Source organism: Equus quagga, chromosome 6 (assembly GCF_021613505.1).
Source record: "Equus quagga isolate Etosha38 chromosome 6, UCLA_HA_Equagga_1.0, whole genome shotgun sequence".
NCBI lineage: Eukaryota > Metazoa > Chordata > Mammalia > Perissodactyla > Equidae > Equus > Equus quagga.
The window spans coordinates 72,842,711-72,867,349 of NC_060272.1; positions in this window are offsets into that span (position 1 = coordinate 72,842,711).

The following is a 24,639-nucleotide window of genomic DNA, read 5'->3' on the forward strand; positions in this document are numbered from 1 at the left end:
TTTTTCAAATTTTATTTGGTTAAACTAACCACATTATGGGAAATTGCCGATGGAGGCATATTGATTTTTCAAAGCAGAGCAGTGTTTTAGGAAGAGATTATATGGCTTTTCTCGAAATTGCAGAATAGCTTTATTTGGTACATGCCCTCTGTAATGGCCTGGGGAAAGGATGTGTAATAAACGTAAGAAAGGGAATAGACAGAATTTCATCAAAGTTAGGATGCCACAACACGAAGATCCCATAACTGAGGAAGGGTAGAAATTGGATATCAGGGACAAAAGGAAATAAATGAAACAAGTAAGATGTAGCAAATTTAATGGATTCTCATATCACCAGGCAGTTCAAGTCTCCTTTGCAGATCAGATATCTTTTCTCTATTTCCAGCAAAGCTTCAAGGCTACAGGCTGGCATCTGGACACCAGAGTATTGCAAACCACAGTGATGACACTTCCTGGAGTCCAGCATCTAACCCACCTCCCTCTCTCCTCTCATCTTCCCCTGTCCTGTCGCCCAAAACAAAAAAACGTGGAAAAGGAGAATGTCGTTTCCCTTCTCCTTCAATGCTCTTTATGCCTCCCAACAATATAATATATTCCCCAACTTTCTCCAAATCCTGATATCCTACTACTTCCAGGCAGTTTCAAATCATGGGTCTTTTTCTCTGAAGCTCTTGTGGGAAGGCCCCACTATTCTATGGGGTAAAAACAGTGTCTATTTTGTTCATTTCATATTTCCAGTGGCTAGCACGGTGCTTGGCACATGATTGACAATGACGTTTCTTTAATGAATAAATAGATTAATGAATGAGGCTTTCCAAGAAGATATATTCAAAGGCTAAACACCTGGTCTGGAGGGCCACAGGCTTCCATTTACCTCTAAAGAAGTTGCTTCTGTTTGTTTTGCATCCTTGGCCCTTGGGGGAATAACTCAAAACAATGAAGTGACTTTTCGCTGTGTCATGAAGCATGAAAGTAAAAGAACCAGGGCTTGGCGGGAAGCTGATGACAGCTTTGATGTCTTGGCTTCCCTTCCAGGGTCTCATTCATAGTCTCCCTCTCTCCCCACCTGTGCATTTCTCTTCCTTCCCCATCCTACTGCCCCTGACCTCCAGGGCTCAGCTATGAATTCAGCTGCCTAAAGTGTAGTTCATGAGGACTGAGCTCTCCTAGGATTATTTGAATTTTAGTAGCAGATTCTTGAGGACCAGCCCAAAGAAATATCACTGAGTGGTCAAACTTCCAGAGGGTGGGAGCAGGTGACTTAGAAGGACTTAAATTTTCCCCCTCAAATTATCCCAAATAGGCAGTTACATATTCTGGCCATTTGTAAGGTCATGTTGGCTCATTGGTCACTTTGATGAACCAAATTAGATTAGGACCCAGAGTTGCAAGATTGTCTCTAACGAGTAACTACTATCCTTGCATCCATCCGTCCATTTATTCATTCATGCATTCATTCACTGAAGACCAGCGGTGAGAAAGACAATGCCCTATCAGTTCCCTAGCAGCCTATAGACTCGGGAAGGGAGAGAGTAACCAAATAATCCAGAAAGTGAAGGAAACACCTCAGACAAAAGGAATCAGACAACGGGAGTTTGTCCAGAGGAACCCCAGAGGTAGAGGGGCTTCCCGCGGGAAGGAGGAGGCAGGGTCATGGTGGAGGGGGAAAGACTGAGTGGGAGAGGGCATGTGGCTCCTCCAAGGTGCAGACAGCAGGCTGGTGTGACTGGAAAATACCCAGGTGGACAATTAGCTGGCAAGGAAGGCAAAAGCCAGACCTTAGGCTCTTTGGGGCCGTGTTTGAGTTTTATTCTTTATCGTATGATCGGTAGGAAGCTATTGAATAGTTTTAACTGGGATGGGGCAGTGACATTGTCCTGCATTGAGATATTTCCAAATGCATTCATGAATTGCTGTGTTTTTCGTCTTTTGCACTCCTGAATCGGCACCTCCATCCCCGGGGAGGTTGGAGACTGTGCTGTCCTGGGTAGCACAGACAAAGACAGGGTCAAGGTGCAGCCATTGACTTCCACTTAGGAGATAACCGTGGTGAAAGCCACAGTCCTGGTTTGTCAGAGCAGAGCTTTTAGTGAATCAAAGTCCCAAAGAGAGCAGGGGACAAAGCTCGTCTAAAATTAGACAATAAGCTGGACTCTAGAGCGGGGAGGGAGAGGGATGAGGAGGGTGAGCGCTGAGGTCAGAGGGACTCGGCCTGCAGGAACCACATGGAGAGAAGAGGCCAAGCGAGAGACCGACCTCTGCCGCAGCAAGCATCGGGGAGCTAAGCCACAAACTGCCGCACCTGCATCTGCCAGGGCGGGCGCTGCCTGAAGGCGGCCTGGGCTGAGGGCCGGCTCTCTCGCTACCTCCTTTCACCCATCATTTGCCCAGCAGGAGTGATACCCTCTTTTGTTCAATGCACACAACACTATCTCCCCCAGTTCAAGGTTCATGTGTAAGTTCCCTCCCCTGAGAGATAATAGTAAAATAGTAAGCTGGGTGTACTCAAATGGGGTATAGTGATGCTGTGGGTGGGAAAGTCCCCTCGTTCTCTGTACGTGGGCGAGAATAACAGAATCACCTGGGTCAAGAGAGCAGTGAAACCCATCGCTGTTATAAATGAGATTGGCCTTTTCCAAAGGTCAGTCTGGCTGCTCAGTGGAGAGCTGAATGTCAAGGGGCCAGAGCAGAGGTTGTATGACCAGACAGGAGGTTACTGCCGTGGTCCAGGCAAAAAGTAGCCATGGCTTGGGCTAAGGATGATGGTGGCACTGGAGACGGAGAGAGGTGATTAGATTCCAGAGATTTCACTGAGATAAATTGACAGGACTTAATGAAGGAGCAGATATGGAAGTACAAGATAATTATATCAATTAGGTTTCCACTGTAATGGAATAACAAGCAGTTATAGTGGTTTCCACTGTAATGTTGAATAACAAACAACCCAAAATTCTCAGTGGCTTACAATAATCATTTGTTTTTCTTGTTATTGGTCTGCGGGTTGGTCAGGGCATTTCTGCTTCAGGGTGAAGTTGGTTTGTGTGCCTCTCGTCCTAGGACCTACAGTTACACGAGGGCAAGCTCTTCCATGGCGGATGGCAGAGGGCAAGAGGCCAAGCCAAAACACACAAGCGCGTTTCAAGCCCCTGGCTGGACCAGACCTAAAGTGTCTGCTCATATACCGTCAGCCAGAGGATACCAGGTGACAAAGCCCAAAGACAGTGGGGCAGGGAATTAACCTCCGCCCCTGGGAAGCCACGGCAGGGATGAATTGTGAACAAGTGATGCTGCCTATTTTAAGAAGCAGGGATGGCGCCTAGGTTTCTGGCTTGCACAGCTGCTTAGATTGTGGTCCCCTGCACTGAGGAAGGGAACGCCAGAAGTGGAACAGGTTTGGGAGAGACCATGGGCTCAGTCTCGGGCATTTGGGTTTAAGATGCCTTTGGATACTAAAGTGGCAGGGGCTACAGAGAAGTCTGGCCTGGAGGTATGTCATTGGGAGACGTAGGAAAGACTGCCAGTTGTACAAGTATTTCAAGGAGGAGGCAGTGGTCACAAGTGGGAATCAAGCTGACAAGATATGAGGATAGAGGACAGAGGATGTGAGCTAAGTCCAGTACATGACAAAGACGTGAGGGTAGCATAGTCTTTGATCCCCAAAGGGTGTCCTCTGGAAGACTTAGAAAATAAAACTCAATTATGGCTATGACAACATAATTCCTAAAAAAACCTAGATAGTTCCTAATAATTTTCCAAATATTCTTAAGCCACTGCCTATCCTGAGCACCGTCCGAGATACTTTAAGAAGAGAACTCCTCCGTGTTAGCCTTCCAGCGGAAGGTGGCCAGGACTGATGGCGAGACCGACGAGCCTCAACATCACTTTTTGTCCTTACACTTTACGTTCTCCTCTCCACGCCCACTGCCTCTGCCTTCCTGCAGCCTTCTAACGAGCCTCCACTTCTCTGGCCCCTCCCTTGTCTTGTCCCCACACTGCTTCTCATTATTTTCTTATGAAAGAGCTCACAACCTCGCTTGCTCAAAATTCCTCCACAAATCCCCACTGACTATGTTTGAAAGTTCAAATTCCTTAATCAGGCATGCTAATCTTGCAAGCTCTAAGCCTGACCTTTTGCTCTAGTCTCATGTCTCTACGTTATCCCTCAGCAACATCCAATGATGAGCCCCAGCCAACATCTAACTGCAGTCACATGAAGGACTCCGGTGAGTACCACCCATCTGAGACCAGTCAACCCACAGACCAATGGAAGAAAATAAAACATTGTTGTTTTAGGACACTAAGTTTTGGGTGGTATGCTACACAGCAATAGATAACCAGAATGGAAATTGGTACCAGGAGTGGGGCGTTGACATTTAAAAACTTCAGCTGTATGGCATTGGCTTTGGAATAGGCCGTGGCCTGGAAGATCTCAGGAAGTTTGTCATCGGGGCTGTAAGAGCAGTGAGGAAGTCGTTATTGGAGGCTGGAGATCTGAGCGCTGTAGTGGTGGGAAGTTTAGCAAAGCTGTCACCCACAGTAATTGGGAAAGCGAAAATATAACTAATGGATAGTGGACTTGGCTGAGGAAGTTTCAGGCAGAATGCTGAACTTGTCAGCTGATTCCTTCCAGCCATGTATGATAAGGAGAAGTAGAGAAAAATAAGCCAAAAAATGAATTTTTCAGTTTTCAAATGTAGTTTAGAGGAAATATAAAGTAGCCAGCACTTTCTGGGTTCGAAATTAAACTGCTTCGCATTCCCAGCCTCCTAAGAGGGCAAATTATTCTCAGAGTAAGATGGCCTTAAGGGAAAAGACCCTCTCAAAGGTGTGGCTCTATGTTAAAACTTCAGAAACATTTAAGGGTCTGCCTCCTGGACCTCTCAGCTAGTCAGAAGACTTCTGAGAATCTTAAGGGTGTCGTCCCACAGCACCCTAACTCTAATTCCAAGCCAGGCGGGGCCTTGTCTCAAAACTGTTTGTGAGTGTGGCCTGTGTAGACTCCCCGTGACCCCTGGGAACCCCACAATGTGTTCATGAGGTTTGAACTGGTGGGTGCAGCATCAGTTTGAACTTAAAGGGGCAGAGATGGTTCAAAAATGCAAAGAAGCCTCTAGATCTCCAAACTTATCTGGGCAGGAAGCAGGCTAAGGAAGCTATTCAGCCACAAGCATGAGCCATTGGGAGTTAGAGCCCCTGCCAGTGAGCAGCATCGATCCACCTCGGCACCTTGTGACCTGCTGCAGCCACCGGCCAAGACTCACGTGACCAGGACCACACCGATGTGAGCGGTCCTGGGGATGTGGTGTGGCTTGAACAGGGTGCCAATACAGAGCCACTGACTTCTCACTCTGATGTGACCTCCCTCTGCACCTTCTATGCAGCAACACAGGCACAGTGGTGAGGCAGGACCGTGAGTCCTATCAACCTACAATCCACAGAAATCCTGGAGTGGACCGAGCGGCAAGAGGAGGCAGATGCAGTAGCTCTTCCTGAACGAGAAAAGATGTCTGTTTCCATATAATAGCCTCTCGCCTCTTACGCTGCACCAGGCACTGCTGAGCACTTTGCATCGTCGCACTTAATGCAACACCTGTGACATGAGCGTTTCAGCCAGTCATAGCCCCACTTTACAGAGGAGGAAATTGAGTCTTGGGGAGGGTAGGTAACTCGTCAAAGGTCATACAACTAGGAAGCAGGGGAATCAAGATCAAAGCTAGGCCAGTTTCTTTTTTCTTTTTCTTTTTTTTAAAGATTGGCACCTGGGCTAACAATTGTTGCCAATCTTTTTTTTTTTTTTCCTGCTTTATCTCCCCAACCCCCCCCGTACACAGTTGTATATCTTAGTTGCAGGTCCTTCTAGTTGTGGGATGTGGGACACCGCTTCAACGTGGCCTGATGAGCAGTGCCATGTCCGCGCCCAGGATCCGAACCCTGGGCCACCGCAGCGGAGCGCGCGAACTTAACCACTTGGCCACGGAGCCGGCCCCGGGGCCAGTTTCTTAATCACTGGAGTATATTGCTTGCAAAGAATCAGTCAGTCAATCAACAAACAATTATTGAACACTTCCCTCTGTGGACACAGTCTGGTTGAGGTGATGACTCTCTCAGAAGGAGGATTGAAATGCATTCCACATGGAGCAGACCTATCATACAGGTTGAGGAGCCGGCATGATGGACAGTGGGGCTCAGGTAGGCCCCAGGCCCGGGGCCCTGCAAAACTTCAGAAACCCTTGCTCTGCGCTGCTCAGGCCTCGCTCTCCGTGGTGCTGAGAGGAGCTGGGCTGCCAGCCTTGTTATTTCACCTCACCTCCTTCCCATCGTTGTTGTCAACAAGGGCAGCTGCAAGCGCAACACCTTCTAGAAATGGTTCCCGGTCAGAGTCCCTGGCCTCTTAATGTAGCTGTGAGCAGCACTGTTTCAGCCACTCTTGTCCATGTGGGAGGACAGCACAGGCACAGCAGGCCTGGGGGACTGGTGCTCACCATGTCTGTTTCCCTCCTTGAACGTTACAGTAATTATCTTTCTGTGTTGTTGTGTTTGTATTTGTATTTCTGACTCCCTACTCTAACATAAGCTCTATAAGGACAGCATCTTATCATCTTTGTGTCCCCAGAGCTCAGGGACTCTGGAAATATTTGTTGAATGAAGGAGGTTACAAGAGGAAGCACAATGATACGGCGAAAGAGCACAGGATATTTATTCAAGTGATCTGAGTGCCTGCTCTGCCATGCACAACCCATGTGACATTGGGCACGTCTGTTTTCTCCACTCTAACCTGAGACTGATAGCCCTGTCTGTCTCCCACAGTCACTGTGGGGAACAGGTGAGATCTGTGAAGGAGTTCTTTCTAAACTGTGAGGTCTGATTAAATATGCTTTATAGTAATGGGAGTAAAAACCTGGAAACAACTCAGATATTCCTCCAGGGGCGAACGCTTACATGACTGCAGTGCATCCACACGTGGGGTACCACCCAGCCAGGACAGGGAACGGACTGTCGATACTCAGCCACTTGCATGAATCTCAAGGGAATTGTGCTGAGTAAGAGCAGCCAATCCCTGAAGCTCAGTGCCTTGTGATCGCATTGATTTAACACTATTGAAATGACAAAGCAGAAAGCGGATTAGTGGTCTCCAGGGGTTAATGGGTGAGTGGGGGCGACACAAGGACAACCTGGGGGATCCCTGGGGTGGCTGAAATGTCCTGTATCTTGGCTGCTCAGTGTCCACATTCTGGTTGTGATTTGGACTATAGTTTCTCAAGATGACATCTGGGGAAACTGAGTAAGGTCTCTGTAATATTGCTTACAACTACACATGAATCTGCAATCATCTCAAAATTAAAACTTTAATTTAAAAAAAATTGTTGCTATTTATTTGGGTCTGAAGCTCATAAAATAGCAACTTATGTTTACTGATGGCTCGGATCACTCTAGTTTATCTGTTTAGCTCGTTTACTCTTGTGTGGTACCAATTGGCCTATTTTACAGATGATAAAACTGAGCACTGGAAATATTAAGACCACAAAAATGGTGTGTTGCATTGCTGGGGTTTGGAGCCCCACGGTCCGCTCAGGTAAGGACAGTATGGCATGGTCAGGATTTGAACTGGGCGGGGCTTACTCCTCAAACCACCTTTAGGTGTAGTTAATTAGGTGCGAAGATCACCAGCAATGAGAAGACTAATTAAAGGTCACTGTTCAGAATTCTTTTGGGGATGATGAAACGTTCTGGAATTAGTGGTTATGGTTGTACATATCTGAGGATATATTAAAAACCCCACAGAATTGTACACTACAAAAGAGTGAATTTCATGGTATGCGAATTATATCTCAATTTTAACACCCCCTCCCCCCCAAAAAAAGTTCTCGCGGTCTGGAAGTAAGAGATGGACCTGTGACGGTAGTGGCAGTGGTAAGGAAATCTCTAAGGCAGAATTAACTTACTAAATAAAAGTGGAGACTATGGCAAAGACATCGAAGATTCCTGAGGTTCTGAGCCTGGTGACAAGAAGAGAGGGGAAGGAGGCCCGGGAGGCGGTATAGATGTGTGGAGCGTGAGATGACAGCAGGCTCTCCCGGGACCTCTAGGAGGTGACTTGCGGGCCCGGCGTCTGGAGGAGAAGTCACAGAGGTTTGGGATTCAGAAGTAGACGAGGTGTCTCCAGGAGACAGGATCAAGGCAGGAGATGAGTTATTAGGAGGAGGCAGGGTGGGAGGAATTAATCTCTACCAGAAAAATAAGAAATCAGCATGTGAAATCTGCCATCTCTGACAACACACTGAAGTCACAGCTTTTTTCTCCCCTTCAAAGGCGAAACCAGATCCAGTGAGAGATGAACGTGACTGAGAAGAGCAGGGTAAGAAAAATCACCTTCCCCGGGAAAGCACATCAGCTGCTTTCTCCTCTCGGCCTTTTTATCCTAAGGTTTTGTAGTCCTGAGAGGAGACTCTGAGCACAGAAAAGATGACTTTGGTGTTTAAAATTAACATTCAATTTTTTTTAGGTAATACCTAAGACCTAGGTTTTCTCAAGCTTTTAAAGTTAAAGTTAACAAATCTATTATTTTACTTCTAAATCTATTTAAAGTTATGTAATTGTTTACAAGAGGACTTTAAAACTTAGTTAATTAAATTCCCTTGAACATTTCATAGTATGTTTATAACGAAAATCTATTTAATTTTCTTCTAAGTACTTTGGTTGTCTAATAAACAAAACTATCCCAAATACTTAAAAAATGAACGTCAACCCTTAAACAGATGATGGGAATTAAATTCTCTTGAATAAGGGCCACTGACTGCATCTGACAACCCCACAGAGCCTAGCAGCCTAGGAATGGCCTGTCCTGACACACTTTTGGAGAGCGTGGGCACAAGAAGGCAGCTGTTCCCCACAAAAGAGAAGAACCAGCCTGGGTGACCGAGGATATGGCACAAACCTGCCCACCAGGAAATTCCAAGTTGCCGTTAGTTGGCCCTGCCTTCCAACAGGAGCATGAGCAGAAAGGCCTTCTTGTACCTGATCCACACATCAGACTTCCAGCATCATACCCATCTCCCCGTCTGACTGCCCAGACTCTGTGTACCACCTAAGACAAATTCAAAACCTGTCCTTGAATTTGTCCCCAGTGATAGCCCCATGCCTAAACTTTGTTTTGTATACTCCCTCTTTCTTACTCTTCTCTAAATGTTCCAAATGTATATATCTTTTCGACTAATTCGCACATTTCTTAAAGGCAAGTAATTCTTACCGTTTTCTAAAACCCTGCAGTGGTTATCACAGAGCTGGCCACATGGTAGAAACAATACTCAACACACTTATTTATTGATAGATCCCATAGCAATCTTTTGGTATAATATCTATAATTCATATTAAAACAGTTTAGCATAAACTGTATGATATTATGCAATTTCTGGTTAGTTCAAGCTTTAACTCTAGAAATGTCAGTTGCCATTTTTGAGAATCCACATTCCAGAAATATTTGATTGATATCCAAGCGTTGATAGCCTGTGGTTCCGACACCCAAATCTTGAGCAATACCCAAGGCTTTATTAACAAGTATAGTGAATGTCTGAAAAGGGTATTGATTAGTAAAATTTGTTGCTAATAAATTAACATAATGAATATTAGCATGGGCCTCAATGATAAAAAATAAAGGTGTTCAAGAAGTATGAGTTGGCCTAAACATTTTGAAGACACGCCCAACCCTGAACAGAGTCTATAAACCTGGAGGTATCCGTGGCCTGGACTCTGCAGGATGGTGCTCAAGCTTGATGCGTGAACAGCCCCGTGTCCAGCCACGGCTGTAGGAGCATCCCGTGCCCGAGGCTGACCTGCATCAGTACCAGGGCCTGCGTCAGAGCGTTGTGTGTGTGCCTTGGGGCCCTTTCACACAAGGTGGGGGCAGAACATCTAAAATTTAGGGAGCTGGGACATCTGCAAACTTACAAAACAGATCAGATGTGCTATTTTGTGACTTCTTGTTAATAAATGTTTGTTTTTTTAAATAAATGTGTGGCAGAATTTGATCTGAGACTTAATGAAAACCTGGTAGCAAGGCTGTGGGGAGTGCTAACCCTCTCCCGTCAACATCTACCTAAAAGGCCCTAAGAGCTGTGCGTGGCCAGCAGGTTGCCCTCTAGGGGTTTACATGAGCCTCCAGGTGGGAGGGTCAGACTGATTAAGGGGATTCTGTGTTCAAAATAAAGCTTGGCAGGAAAGAGGTCATGTTGTTCCTTTCGTGTTTCCCCAAGTCTCCTGATGAATCTCTCTGAGGGAGCTGACGCTCTGCCTGGCGTCAGCATCCCCTGCAAACACAGCGGAACGCCACCAGGAACACAAGTGCCTTTGGGTCAAAGTGCCTTCAAATGATGGCCTGGTAGTGATCCAGGAAGCCAGCCCTGGGGACTGACTCCAAAATGGATCTTCCTTGTTCCGTATTCTACTCAGTGATAAATAGCAAGCTTCCAGATCCTACAAACACTTACCAAATACCTAATATGCACGAGGCAATTTCATGTATGTTTTCTCATTTGTTCCTCAAAAAAGCCTTGTGAGAGTTAATATTGTCACCATTTCGCAGCTGAGGAAACTGAGCACTGAGCTAAAAATTTTTCTTGCAGCACTTTCTGCGTCTGACACTGATGGATTTGTTGACAAGCCTCCTTTCTCCTTGTCATCTCTCAGGAGTGACTTATAATACTGAGTTGTCTAGAGACCAAAGGAAAGCCATACAAGGAAGACTATGTTAGGACCAGATGACTTTCCTTAAAACTTATGCATTTGGCCCAAGCCACAGGGAAGTGTTAGAAATCCAGTCCAGAGGGTTCTTTATTCTTTGGTAGAACAGCTGGGAGGTTAGGAGGATGCCCTGGTGTGGACAGATGGTTAAGGCACAATAGCTCCAGCTCCGAGGCCAACATGGAAGCCTCCTCCCCACCAGCTTGCCACTAGCACTTCAATCAATTAGTCACACTTAATTAGGTTGTTATTCAGGGAGATGGGAAAAACTCGAGCATGCATTGTTCTGGAGGAAGTGTTGGACTGGAAGTCTGGAAGACTGGAATCCTCTAACAGCTCAGCTGACGGCTCCATGCTTGGTGCTCACTCCCTGCCAACCTCGAACGCTCCAGCCGAAAGGCACGGATATCTAGAGCAGTGTACCAAGCTGGGTCCCTGAGGTTCACATTGTCACTGGCTCACCCCACAGAGGAGGCCCCATCTGTGGAGTCAGGAAATGCCGGCCTCATGGTGCCATGGCTGGGGAGTGGGGGCAGCAGTTTAAAAAGGGAATAGACTTGGCCGCCTATAAAACACATCTCTAAAACTCTGCACTTCACTGGACTCCTGCCGTGGGAGAGCAAAGATGAGCAAAGTCTAGTCCCTGCTCCCAACGGGCTTTCTGCCTGGCGGAGGACAGAGGGCTGGGGCAATGATGGCATTCTCCCAGGGTAACTCTGGGGGTGCAAGGAGCTGAGAACAAAGAGATCTGGGCACAAGGAATGGGAGAGGCTGCTTCCGGCTGGGCAGGTGGCACAGGTGACAGGAGGCCCTGAGGTCAGTATAGGAACTCCAGTCCCTGAGAAAGAGCCCCACAGTTTCCCCTTGGGCTCCCTGAGCCGTCTTTCCCCTTCCCACTCCAGCCAAGTCCAGGCAGCGGGAGCAGGAGCATCTTTCCTGCTTTGCCTTCGCCCCTGCTGTCAAAGCCTGAACATACGGCAGCCACGCCCAAGGAGCTGTGGCCGAGGCTGACGGCCCTGAGACATATATATTGTCACAGGTGGGGGAAGCCAAATGCTTGTGCCCCAAGATGGCGTTAGGAAACAATGGCCATGACAGTTCCTCCAGTCCAAGTGTTAATGTTGATCAGCAAGTAGCTGAAGTCTTAAATCCATTTTATTAACCCGGACCTAGGTTGGGTATTAGGGGTGGGAAGTGTGAGTGGTGTGCAAATGATTTTCTAAGCTTCTCCTTGAGGAGTCAAGGTGGCTTGGATCACAGGACACGGGGGCAATCCCTTCTGATTTTCTGAGGAGTCAGCATTTGTCTGTAATCGCTGCCCTTCCCCGCTGGAGCACAGCAGTGCATGCTCAGCTCTGGCTTCAGAAATCACTTATTAGAAATCCATTTATTCATAGGAATCTGTGCTAATGCCTTTAAAAGAAAAAAAAAGGCATGGGCTGAGCCACATTTATTTGTTAAGACAAAGGCAGAAAAGGCATTACTAATGGTGAGATACAGGCAAGTTATTGAACTCTTTTGAGCATCCGTGAATCCCAGCTTGCAGGGGTTGAGAGGAGCAAAGCAGTGTGTCTCAATAATTAATGTGCTTACAAATCCCCTGGAGGCCTGGTTAAAATGCAGATTCTGATCCAGGAGGTCTGGGGAGCTGGGGTTCTGCATTTCTAATACCCTCCCAGGTGATGCCAAAGCTGCTGGACCACACACCACACTTTGAGGAGTGAGCGATCAGAGCACCCTCTTATGCAGGGTCTTCACAAATGCTGTTTCCTCCCACAGGTCGGATCCTCGTTTTGTGGCACAGAGTAAATGTTCAAAAATAATATCAAATGGATCGTATATATAGTATATACTGTAGTTCATAGTAATGTCGATAATCAATCATGAGAGCTAGTTTTATTTCAGAAGACTTGACCTCCAGGGTTAGCCGATGGTGCTGGGATGGACAATTGCTGGTGACATTTGATCTCTCTCTTTTCCTTAGACCCTTGGACCAATGGCTCCTCTGAGGTGACGTGGGTCAGGGTGGGACTGCATTTCTCTGCCTTCAGATTTGACCAGGGGCTCTTCATGCTGCCCCTAGGTTGCACGCAGAGTGCTCCATCTGGCTCCCAGGCGTGAAGAATCCTCCCTCTGCCCCAATCCCCTGGACTGTTACTGGACTCAAAACACCCAAGAGCCAGGTGGAGCACTCTATATGCAGCCCACAGTGTGTTCGGAGCTAAGAATCCTGGGAGATAAAGGGAGGCCATGCATTTTACAGTTGGTGGCGGCCTGCGTCAAATTCACCTAGATGCTCCTATAAAATGAAGATCCCTGGACCTCATCTCAGACCCACCTAATTGAGACCCCAGGGAGTAGATTGGAGTCCTTTTGCATCCTGGATTTTGAGACTTGCTTCTCTTCCAGAAGCTGAGGAGGCTTTTGTGTGAGCCTGAGTGGCAAAGAGGTATCTTGCCTATGGGCAGCTCCCTCATTAGCCAGGAACCCAGGAGCTTTTGTACTTTTCCCCAGTGGCACAAACACCCGCTCTGTGTGCGCTGTGCCGAGCTCCTGCTAAGGAAATGGTTTCCTTTCCAGGTGATATGATGACAGAAGATTTTTCTCTGTGGAACGCCATACCCAGTTCATCAGCAACCCCCTCCCAGGAGCTCTAAGCTGAAGCAAGAGATGACAGTCCTTTCTCAAACATGAGACATTCCTTGAGAATATGGAGGAATATGTATAAACAGCACCCAAACACACAACAAAGTGCCAAATCCAGTGCCGAGAAGAAAACCCAGCTTCCCAGGCTTCAGGGGCGGGGTCGACACAGGCTGGGAGACCTCTCCAAAGCTGCTCACCCTCCCTAGAAGTGGTGTGGCCAGCTTGCGAGGAAGGCTGCATCAGGAAAGAGCTGTACCAGCTGGGCTAGGCCAGCCTTTGGCTCTGGGAGAGACTGGGGGCTCTGACCAACATTCAAGATGTTTTCCACACTCATTTGCAATCAATGCCATTTTTTTTCCCTGATGAATGAATTTGGGGATTGTGCCAGAATCAGAAAAATTTCTATGGATTTCTCCTAGAAATTCAAGGGTCTGTAAATCCTGCGGCTGGCTGGGAGCCTACTTTGATTATTTTTAACGCAGCAAAGGATGTATTTGAGCATCTGGCCTAGAAATCGACTAAATCTGTCTATAACATAATTGGTTCAGAAAGAGCTGGAAGACAAATCGAGACTGCTGGTGTAAACACAAGAAAAGGTGGCAGAAGGGGAGCCAGATGGATGAGCTCAGACCTAAAACACACACAAACCAAAGCTACTCAAGATACCAGAGGAGCACATTTGCATCTGCGGCCCAGAACTGGACTGGCATAAGGGGCGTCCTTGGCTTGGAAGCATCTAGACCCAATGTCTGGCTCTCAGGACAGAGCCCGCACCTGAACAGTAGGAATCAAAATCAATTTCCATGTGGGGCAATCCTGGACCACATTGTGGGAGGTGGTCCCAAATTGGGCTTGTTAGTGAATTCAGAACACACAGAAAAATCATTCGGTTCTTAGAGAAGTTAGGTTCTGGGCTGAGGCAGGGCTGTGATCAGGGCCAAAGATTACGGGAAGACAACTTCTTGGTTACCATACATAATTTCTCCTTCTACGTGGTAGCATTCCAAGGCAGCCTCAATATGTTTTATTTGCAGCCCCAACAGCATGTACCAGAGCATCTTGCCTGTGGTGGGCCATCAATGCATGTTGGCTGGTGATGATGCCTGTGTCTGTTGATAAAGAGATCTCCTGATTTGACAGAGCCGTATTGCAGCAAGGAGGGAATCAATAGCTAAAAGCGGCTGTTGCTGAACCGTATCTCATGCTCGTTTTTCAGGAGCAACAGTGAGGGGGTGTTGTCAAACAGGCGTAACTTCTATCTCTACCCAACAGACACTTATAATTAGAGAATAATTTTTCATTTGCTTACAGACACTGCAAACATTTTCCAAGAGTGACAAAAAGAGCTGGGAGAGACGGGTGCGGTGAGAGATGACGTGAGCCAGGTGCGTTTAACAGCACAACAATAAATAATTACGCTGCCCTTTACAGAGCTGCGACGCGTGACCCTCCCAGTGAAGCCTCCCCGAGTTTCCTTCTGACGGCCCGCAGTCCAAGACTTCCCTGTCACATGTGTCACAACAGCTTTGTTTCTGCGTCTGCTTTTGTTTGCAGTTTGTACCCCATGTGGTCAAATTTCATACTTCCAAAATGAAAAATAAAACTGCCAGTTCTCATCTCTTTCGGGGAGATCAGTCTTATTTCTCCCATAAATCATAAGCACGCTTTGGCTGTAAACAGAGCATTAGCAACTCTAGAAGTAAATTCCCTTCCATTCCCTGTGAGGCCTGAGGTTGCTGAGGGTGATTCGGTAATTTGGACTTAGGGAAGGGGAGGTGGATAGCTCCGAGTGGGTGTGAGGTGCGGGCTCCTTACCCACGTTCAGCAGAAGGTAGGATGTCCACACCTTTGCCAGGCGGGCCAGGGACAACCTTGGTTTATGCCCGCATTCGCAGGGTAATCATTAAGAACGCCCCCTCACTCTAAAAGTGTCCCAGTTTGGTTGATAAGTCATATTATCACTCTAATTAAAGTGCAAATGAAATAAGAAGCAAAAGCTTGTTTTGTGAAAGAAGCCAGACAAAAAAGGCCATTGCAGGATTCCATTTATGGGAATTGTCCAAAATAGGCAGATCCATTGAGATAGAAAGTAGATGAGTTGTTGCCAGGGACTTGGGGTGCTTGGGAGGAAATGGAAGTGACCACTGATGGGTAAGGGGTTTCTTTCTGGGGTGAGGAGAATGTTCTGAAGTTGATCGTGGTTATAGTAACAAGACTCTGTGAATATACTAGAAACTATGGAAATAGACACTTTAAATAGGTGAATTGTATGATATATGAATTACAGCTCAATAAAGCTATATTAAAACAAAAGTTAAAAAAGAGTTAAATCACAGAAATCTTAGAAGGAGAAAATAAAAGAGCTTGCGTTCTGGCTTTCCGCTAGCGACACTCTGCCCTTTAAGGGCCTGTCCCTCCGGAAGAGAGGCTGATTATTCATTTTGAGGGGACGCAGTGACTCTTCTCGGCCTCTGGAGGGCCCCTTGCACACAACTCCTGCATTTTTACGAGGCTTGTTGGAGCAAGAAGAGGGATGTGAGGTTCCCCACCAGCACTGCTGAGAATCACGGTGTGTGGGTGGCTTTTAAATGGCAGAGGGTGTTGGTGGGGGACCAGCATCCTCAAGGTGAAGATGAGCAGGTACATTAGGAGCCCAGCAACAATGGTTGGCTGGAGGGAAGGTGGCAGAAGATTCTGATTGGGACTTGCCTTCCTCAGTCATGCTCATTGCCAGCAGGTTCTGATTTAGGGAGGGGAAGCAGGGAGCTGCCCAATGAGGAAGGAGGCAGGCATGGGGGATGGGAGTTTCAGTCTCCCCAGAGGCATTAAGCTCATCACTCCACATGTAGCACAGGGTCAGAGTGAGGACAGATCTATCCATTTAGGTTGGGAACTCTAGGAAGCAAAGGACAAACACAAAATGTCCACTTACAGGGGGATCCCTCAGCCCAGGTCCTTTGAAAGGGTTCATGGAGTGAACCCCATTCCCAATTCATCTACCAGCATTGGGATCCTCGTTCAAAGGAAGGGAACTGAACTTGAAATCTGTGAGAAGACCAAAAATTTACCTTGTGGTAAAGACAGAAAATTTACCCTGCACATTGTTATGTTCTCAACCCCTGGGACGGGCACAGCTCTCAGCCGTGGGTATCTGGGGGGATGGACAGATGAGTAGATGGGTGGTCAACACACAGAGTTCAGATGAGCAGAAAATGCTGTCAGTGCAGAATGGTGTCCCAGCCCAGGTGAGGGCATTGGGTCTAGGTCACCAACAGAGGGAGCTATATGCCTGAAAGAGCAAGGCTAGGGCCAGGGCTGGAAGCCTCTTCAGAGATGAGGGGGTGATGGAGCTCCTGGGCTCATGGCAGACCAGAGGCAGAGGTGGGGCTTCAAACATGGGAGCTGGAGCACGCACTGAACCCCAATATTCACACACTGGGGCAGAAAGGAGACAGACCTATTCTCCTGCCCGGGCATTTCCTCAGCCTTAGGAAAGGAAAACCAACCACTTGGGTAGGTTGAAGATAGGATCCATGTCAGTTTTGTTCACCAGTCTATGCCCAAGTGTCCAGCACAATGCCTGGCACAGGGAAGGCACACAATAAATATTTCCCCAATGAAATGAATGAGTGAATGAGTCTAGGAAAACTAGATCACTAATGGACCATATTCTTCTTAGGCTATCTCTGAATGTATAGATATTCTTAGGCTATATCTCTGGCCTTTGCCTACTCTGTCTCAGAAACCAGAGTGACACCTAGATTCCTGTAAACCAGCCCGTGGGGTCTGTTCCTGGGCTGGTCTTTCCACTGGGTAAAGCTGACTGACAAGATCAATGTGAGCCTCGTTAGCTTTACAAAGAGGGTTCCTGGGAGATCCATCCCTGCTCGCCCACCTCCCCACTCCCCAAACCGTGTCCACAAAGCAAAGAAGGAGCAGCACGGAAACCAGAGCAGAGCCCTCCTACAGGGGGCCAGCGCTGGAGGCCACACGGTCTTCAGTGAGCGTGCCCATTGTGAGGTCACACAACATCTTTAGCTGAGTGTGCCCATTGTGAGGCCACGTCCTCAGGGAGCATGCCCATCTGACATTTTGAGAGTCTGAGATGGGGTGAATCCAGGAAAGAAGGAAATGGAGATGCGTGTCTCCGCTGTTGAGCACCTCATCCTCTTGTATTCCGCTTTTTCACGTCCACATGTCTATTTCTTCCTGCACTGGAAGCCCTTGCTTTCACTGTCTCTCTTTGTCTTGGTCAAGGAAGTCTGCAGAGGAGAGGGTAGTCAGGATCACTGGCGGGGCGGGCGCAGTGAGGACAGGCTCTGCTGCAGGGGGTGCTGCCTGGCGACTGTCCCTCTGGGGCCAGGGGCAAAGCACGAACCCTGGAAGGTTGCTCAAGGGAAAACGTAAAAACAAACAAAAAAAGCGAATCCCTCCTGGCAGCACATTTTGCCAAAGGGTTGGTTACTGCGGACAGTGGATTAAGGAGGAGGACCTGAAAGTTTCTTTTTTCTAGTGGGTTTGGATCCTCTGCAAGTCTTTGTTGAAAGCACTCGTGCACTCGTTATTTCTTGTTTTAAACTCTCCTGGGACAAGCTCCAGAGAATCTTAAGATTTTAGAGTTAAAGGGAAAAAGAGTAAGACCTTCAAAGTCTCTCCCTTTATTTAGAGTTAGAGAAAGCCAAAAGCTTTAGCAGCTAGTGACTGACTCCTATCTCAACACACACACACCCTCTCTCTCTCTCATACACACACACACACAGTAGGAAAAAAGAGAAGTGTGGATGAATCTGCCCTATGTCAACCAGCAACCGAAGGACATCACTTTGGCATCTTGTTTACGGCTCCTCAGCTCACGTCAAGAGGTCCAGCTCTGGCCCATGGTTGTGTACCCCAGTGAGCGCTGTCAGTCATCACGCCAATGAGTGTGGAGTCCCAACCATGAGGTGCCTCCTCCACTCCTTGAGGACTTGGAAATTGTTCTTAGAGTGAAACTAGAAAAATCCACACACAAAGGGTGGGATTCACCTTCTGTGGGAATGAAATAAGAAGGATTGTTGGTAAATATGGGACCAAAGAAATTGGAGTCATTTAAACTCAAGGGGACTGAAAGAGGAAAACTGGCCTGTGGTGATAATGTAGGAAGCGGGGTCCCGGTCATGCCCTGTTCAGAGAAGGACAGTGAGAATCCCAGGAATGATTCTGCAGGGTCTCAAGCGAGAAGAGAGGAAGTTGGTGAAGCTGAACTGGTCGTGTGCCCCCAGCAGGGAGGGAGGGTGCTGGCTAGACCTCTGGAAGCTGTCCAGCAAGACTGACCCCAGGGTCGGGATGGGAGAAGAGGAGTCCCTCTCAAAGCCTGAGCCGGGGACCTTTCTGAAGATCAACCACCGGCAGCGTTTGATTTTCTGCCCTGGGCTCTGCCTACAGAGGGCGAATGCACCAGGCAGGTCGTTGCCTCCCTTTCGCAGTTGCATTTCTCCTTGTAAATAGGACCCCCTTACTCTGGGGATGGAGTCGAGTGGAGTAACTAGTGAATAAGACCCAAGACAAAGAGTGGCAGCACACTCTTGAGTTCCCTAGAAGTGCCTTAACAAATTACCACAAATCTTGAGGCTTAAAACAACAGAAATTTACCCTCTCGTGGTTCTTGAGGCCAAAAGTCCAAAATCAAGGTGATGGCAGGCCACGCTCCCTCTGAAGTCTCCAGAGAGAGATCCGTATTTTCTTCTGCCAGCTTCTGGTGGCTCCAGGTGTTCCTTGGCTTGTGGCCCATCCCTCCAATCTCTGTTTCCATCTTCACGTGGCCTTCTCCCCCGAGGCCTGTGTCTGGAACCTGCCTCTGCTTTCCGCTCGCAAGGACCCCTGTTAGTGCATTTCAAACCCACCCCCTATCCAATGTGACGTCATCTCACAATCCTAAACTTAATCATCTCTGCAAAGGTACGTTTTCCAAATAAGGTCACCTTCACGGGGGCTGGGGGCCAGGACTTGGGCATATCTTTTGAGGGCCACAGTTCAACCCCCCACACCAACGTACTTCAGGGTCCCCAGCCTGCCATGCGGTGCCAGCCTTTGGAGGGTACAAACTCTCTGGGAGAGCTGGCCCATGGGATGTTCTGGAGGCAAACTGCCTTCATCCAGGACTCCTCTCGCTGTCTCATCTTGCTCTTACTTTAAATCAATCTTGCTGACCGGTTTTGTTCTGTCACTGGATCTGAAGAAGCCCCTGTGAGGGCCCATCTGGCCCAGAGCCTCCCCTCAGACTAAACGCTCAGCCTTGAGGACCACATCGCCCAGAAGACAGGCCCTACTTTAACAAAAAGTGTGGGGAATGTCTCTCTCTGTAGTAACTATCTCAGCAACTACCTAAAAAGAAGCTTCCAGAGAAGGTTGGGTGTGGAGTCAAAAAGAGGTCAGGTTGAACTTGTTCATAAAACCGGCAGTTTCCTCACCCTTTTGCCCAAGGGAAACAGAAAGAGGGCTTGGCCTGGCTCTGCCAATCCCGGACTTGCCTCTGCTCTGGCTTTGAGCCCGGACGGCGTCGGCCGGCACCTCAGGGGATGGCAGCTCCTGCATGGACAGGCACCAGCCCCCGGGCCGCTGCCAGGCCCAGGGAGCAGCTTGGAGACAACATGGCCGGCTCTGCGAGTACCTGGGAAGCCTGGAACAGACATCTGAAGGACACAGCCACTTTAGAGGTAGGACGCATAGTGGTTAAGACCTCAGACTCCAGAATCAGACTGGATTTGAATCCCGTATCTACCACTGACCAAGTATGTGATTGTGGGCAAATTCCTTAACGTCTGCAAGCTTCATCCGAAAAATGGGTGGTTGTGAAGGTTGTTAAGTTTTCCAGGTAAACTGCTTAATGTGATGTGCCCGGCTTACAGTGTCTGTTCAGTAGAGCTTGTTATGGTTATTATTAAGAGAAAGGAAGTTCGCCGATCACACTCTTTTATCTGACCCCTCAAAGCTCAGGGCTAATGGATTGGAAGCAGACTTGTGACCCAGTGACATCTATCCCATGAATTCCTCCACTTTCTAGCCTATTTGTCATTGGAAATGTTTTTTCAATCACTGACAGACACTGAGACTTCCTCTTGATGATGTAATTTGTGTAAAATGCAGGGTTGATTTTCTAGATATAAGGAATCAGGAGGAAGGAAGTTATTAGAAAACCCTCTGTCTGTTCCCAACAATAGTCTTAGATATCTGGAAGAATTTCTACCTATTGCCTTCTCCATCTGCTGCTCTCTTACTGTGTCCTCTGAACAGGAACTAATTTCTTTCCAACAAAAGAGCCCCGTGTGGCATGTGGAACATTTGACAGAAGGCCTGGCAAATTGAGCTCCATTCTAGGGGCTCTGAAAGAGAAGGGCAAATGGCTTCCTCAAGTAGGGTCCCGACTCCTTTACAAGACAGGGCCGAGAACACACAGCATTTGCTTCCCTCCTTCTCCACAAAACCAGAAGTAATTAGGATGAACTCTGCCTTCCACCTCCCACACAATCCTCTATGAATTGACCTGGCCCACTCACCCCTCACACACCACCCCCAAGTCATGCTACTTTTCTTTCTTTTGCTCAAAAGCCCAAGTTATCCCTACCTCAGGGCCTTTGAACTTGCTGTGAGTCCAGCCAGATACATTATTCCTGGGATCTTTGCACAGCTGGCTCCATTTCATTGCTCAAGTCTCAACTCAGAGGTGGCCTCCTCAGAGGTTATGCCATCCAAATCCCCCCGCCCCACACACTGCCCTCACAAGTCAGGTAGACTTGTTGTCTTCGTAATGCCCGTCTGTATTTTAAGTTGTCTTTTTATATGTTTACAAGTTTATTGTCTGTCTTCTCCAAGGAGGACAAAGATGCAATGTGTCCTGTAAAGTGGTTTACACGATAAAGTCGCCGAGTGCAGAGGGTGAGGAAGTCGGGAAGAGGGAGAACACAGGGAAGAGGTCCTGGGCTGGTGGTTATCGCACAGTGGATAGTGTTTGAAGAGCTAAAAAAAGAAGGGAATGGCATTCCAAGCGAGGGGACCAGCAGAAACCAAGGCTGTGAGGCCAGAGTGACCGTGAAAGGTTTGTAAGCACAGCAGCAGGTTCATCCCTGGGTTTAGCAAAGGAGACTTCGCTACTATGACCCAGCAACGCCAAGCGCCACCAAGGGCCGGGCAGGAAAGATGCAGAGGAACGCACGGGGAGGGCTTTGGGGGAGCCCTGGAAGCCTGGCAGAGGCCGGGAAACAGTCGCGGCAGAGACGCAGAGGACGAGGCGTCGAGACCCTGGGTCCTGGCTGGGTGCTGGAGCAAGCCCGGGAGCAGGAAGTGAGTCACCAGCGGCACCTGGGGCGCCGGCAGGACGCGCCTCTCAAGTGAGAGCCCTCAGGCACGCTGCAAGCCCCGACTTCCCCCGAGAGGGAGCCCTTATTTAACAACGGGCTGCTGGGCGAGCGGTGGGTGAGTCAGTCAGACAAGGTGGGGAAGGCAAGCTGTCCCAGCGCGGATCCCTGGCTCAGCCCCCGGGCGCATCTGCCCGTCCCGTCCACCCGGAGCCCGGATCGCGCAGCCCAGCAGCCGGCCTGTCCTGGTTTTCTCTCTTGACCGGATTAGGCTGAACTGTTCACTCGCTCACCTGTCTCTGGAGGAAACTGTGAGGATTATCTGATTAATCTTTCCCAAGCTCTTTGTAGACCCTCTGTACAGAATGTACCAAAGATCCCTGGAAGAGTGACACTGGACTTTGAATTCATGCGGCTGTTTTCTTTTGAAAACCTTGGACAGCTGATTGATGATGGAGTGGACTTTCTTAGAGTATAGTTTAACTTTCATTTCTTCCCCTCCTGAGACATATAAGGTGAACTCTGCTCTCAGAATCTTAACCAGGACCCCCTATTCATTTATTGGGTTGTTAATCTTCTTGTTATTGAGTTGCAGGAGTTCTAGATAAGTTCTAAATACAAGCCCTTTGTCAGATATATATATATATACATATATATTGCAAATTTTTCCCAATCTATGAGTTACCTATTAAATTTCTCAGTAGCATTTTAAAACAATTATTTTTATTTTTTGCTGAGGAAGATTACCCCTGAGCTAAGATCTGTTGCCAATCCTCCTCCTTTTTTGCTTGAGGAAGACTAGCCCTGAGCTAACGTCTGTGCCAATCTTCCTCCACTTTATAAGTGGGATGCCACCACAGCATGGCTGAGGAGTCGTGTAGGTCCACACCCAGGATCCTAACCCTCGAACCAGGCCACTGAAGCAGAGCGTGCTGAACTGAACCACCACACCACAGGGCCGGCCCCTTGGTGGCATTTTTTGATGGACAGAACATTTTAATTTTATGAAGTTCAACATATCAATGTTTTCTTTTATGGTTGGTGCTCTCTGTATCTGATCTAAGTATTTTTGCCTACTTTAAGCTTGCAAAGATAGTCTCCTAATGCACACTTCCAAGAGCTCTATAGTTTTGGCTTTTACATATAGGTTTATAATCCATCCAGAGTTAATTTGGGGGATGGTATGAGGCAGGGTCAAGATTTATTTTTTCTGTTTGGACATCCAATTTTTCCAGCACCACTTGTTGAGAAGAATTTCCTTTTCCCCACTGAGTTGCTTTGGCAGCTGTGTTGAATACAAATTGAACCCATATAATTGTGGGTCTGTTTCTGAACTCTCTATTTTATTCCTTTGATATATAGATAGATTCTTATGCCAATACATACTTTCCTGATTAGTGTACCCTTATAGTAACCCTTGAAATCTTGTTCAAAATTATTACTTTGTAGTTTACAGCTATTTTACAGTAACTTTTGAATCTTGTTCAAAATTGCTTGGCTATTCTAAGTCCTTCGTGCTTCTTTATAAATTTTAGAATCAGCTTGCAAATTTCTACAATAAAAGCCTCTTGGATTTGAATGGAATTGATTGAATCTATAGATTAACACGGAGAGAAATGACATCCTAACACTGTTGCCTTCCAATCTATGGACAGAGTGTATCTTTCTATTAATTTGAATTTTCATTAATTTCTCTCTGAAATGTAAGTATTTTCAATGTAGAGGTCTTGAACATATTTGTTAAATTTATCTCTAAATATTTTGCTTTTTGATGCAATTGTAAATGGTAGTGTTGCTTTATTAAATTTCATTTTCCAACTGTTCATTGTAAACATGTAAAAATACATCTGGTTTTTATGCATAAACTTTGTATTCTGGAACCTCACTAAATTTGCTTATTTCTAGCCACTTGTTTTGGTGGATTCCTTGGGATTTTCTATGTGTGTAATCATGTCAACTGTGAATAAAGAGATTTTGATGTCTTTCTTTACACTCTCCATGCTTTCCCTTATTGCACTGTGTAGGCCCTTCAGTACAATGTTGGCAAGAAGTGGTGAGAATGGAAATCCTTACCTCATCCCCTACCCTGATATTAGCTGTAAGCTTTTCATAGATGTCTTTGATTAGATTGTTATGGGCTGAATAGGGCTCCCCCACCTCAATTCGTATGTTCAAGTCCTAACCCCCAGGACCTCAGAATGTGGCTGTATTTGGAGACAGGGTCTTTAAAGGGGTGGTTAAGTTAAAATGAGGCCATTGAGTGGGCCCTAATTCAACATGACTGCTGTGCTTACAAGAGGAGGAAATTGAGACACAGACACACAGAGAGAAAACCACATGAAGACACAGAGAGAAGATAGCCATCTACAAGCCAGAGAGGCCTCGGAAGAAACCAACCCTGCTCACACCTTCATCTTGGACTTCCGGCCTCCAGAGCTGCAGGAAAAGAAACCTCTACTGTTTAAGCCACTTTGTCACAGCAGCCCCAGCAAACTAACACATGGTTGAACGAAGTGCCTCTTATTCCTGGTTTGCTGAGAGTTTGTGTTTTTTAAAATTAAGAACAGATGATGAATTCTGTCACTGCTTTTTGTGGGGAGCTTCTACTGAAATGACTTTTCTCTTTATTTTGTTAATGAGGTGAATTACATTGACTGATTATTAAAATAATAATCCAAGCTTATATTCTTGGGATAAACCCCAATTAGTCATGATATGTTGTCCTTTTATATATTGGTGAGCTTAATTTGCTAACGTTTTGTCAAGAATTTTTGTCTATGTTTATGAGGAATATTGGTCTGTAATTTTATTTATTTACATTTGCTAAGATTGTTCTCTGCTTTTGATATCAGTATCTATCATTCAAGGTTGAATCAGAGAAACAGAACCAGTGGGAGAGACATGAAGAGATTTATTGCAAGGA